Below are 1,744 nucleotides of genomic sequence, written 5' to 3' on the forward strand. Positions count from 1 at the left end.
GAATGCCAAATGGTGAGTAGACCTTAGCATACATTCGTTTAAACCGATATATATACTGCCGCTGTCGTCCACTATGACTTGGGATTCTCGCTAGGTAGCTTGATGACCAACACCTAAATGATCTTAAGGGTCGCGTGTAACAGGCTACAGTAAGGGCTTTATCGTCCTATGGACGCGAGACATGGTCTCTGCGGTCAGACGATGTGAGGCGTCTACAGTTTTTTTACCACTGACGCTTCAGAAGCGTGGCTCGTTTTCGATGGCGTCAACATGTTAGTAACAAGGTGATTAGAAAACGGGCGTTTGCTTTTGCGGCAGATACTTCAGTTGAGGAAAGACATCCAGCACCACGGACTATGATGGCTCAGTCATGTGCTACGAACGCCGAAACACCGTCTACCGAGACGAGTTTTATTCTCTGTGCCTCCTTCAGAATGGCCCCCATCCGCGAAGTGGACAACGCATGACTTGGCAGACGGGTGTGAAAGAGATCACGAAGAGTTGTTGTACGCTTTCTAGGATGGGCTCCCCGTGACCCCGTCTGTGCTTGCCTGGAGACGTTGCAAGGAACAGCAGCTACTCAACGTCATTGGCGTTCGTGCTGTCTGTTACTTTCCAGATTGTCTGATTGATCACTTGGAGGTATAGGTACCTCAGACATGCTCGACATAGCCCAGCACTAGGTCCCCTCCGTCACCAACTGGTTTTCTCTTCTTTTCACGTAGGGCTTTAAATACAATTAGACGAAGTTGATGGTTCTACGACAGTGAAGCATTAGTGTCAACACGGATGTTGCCGTTTTTGATGATGATGATGATGATCTCAGTTCGGTTTTCGCTTGCAAGACTCCAACTCCTGAGGTGACATTTTTCTAGTTGTGTGAATGAGGTTCAAAATCATCATAGTTTACTCAGCGTAGCGCAATATGGTCGTTTCCCGTTTTTATCTCTTGCACTAGTGTAGAACATTGCTACTCCAGTATGGTGTAAGAGATGTGGAAAAGAAGGTTTATCAGAGCATTTGTACACAAAACACGCGGTAATATGCGGACACTTTAAGTGAATGGTGTGTTTATATGTAACAAATTACTCATACGATTGCTGAAAACTCTTTGACAACCCACGACCAGTTCGCTCTTCTTGGCGAGTAGTCTCCGAGTTCTCATCAACTTTATGTTCTTCTTGAACTCAAAGTGGATAGGATTCAACAAATTCTGTCATTTGAACATGAATTTGTTTTCGACTGAGGACTCAACTGAATCCTTGCTGAATCTGTCGTTTATGGTTTTTCGTGTCAACGGAATATACTGCACCAGATCACATCATGTTCCACTTGGTAGGATATTCGAGATACCTTGACATTTTGCTTGGACGTAACGCACCACTCATTCGGAACTCGAGTAGGACATAAGGCTAAATATAAACTCTGGCACTACGCCTACCCGCGTAGCCCTAAGAAGGCTGAAACCGGTCGAAGAGTCGTCAGCAACCCTATGAGTAGTATGTCACTTTTCAAATTTATCTGACTATTGTCACAAGTGCAGCGATTCGACCGAATAATTTGCTTTAGGATTCAGTTTATCGTCGTTCATCCGGCGTAACTGGTTGTGAATCGATTCTGTGCCGTTACCTATCGTACGTCCAGGGTCCATGAGCGTAACTCGATGTAACAGGTCAGTCCGAAAACGATCCCAACCTACCATATATATATATATATATATATATATATATATATATATATATAT

At 44.3% G+C, this 1,744-nt stretch overlaps 1 protein-coding gene across 1 annotated transcript in view; it reads left to right on the forward strand.

Moving 5' to 3' along the window:
* Window positions 1–1,744, forward strand: part of T265_09472 (hypothetical protein) — a gene marked incomplete at both ends in the record, with an annotated part of 87,821 nt that overhangs the window by 80,204 nt on the left and 5,873 nt on the right. The gene's annotated exons all lie outside the window — the stretch shown is intronic.

This window comes from Opisthorchis viverrini (assembly GCF_000715545.1).
Source record: "Opisthorchis viverrini unplaced genomic scaffold opera_v5_287, whole genome shotgun sequence".
NCBI classification, from domain to species: Eukaryota; Metazoa; Platyhelminthes; class Trematoda; order Opisthorchiida; family Opisthorchiidae; genus Opisthorchis; species Opisthorchis viverrini.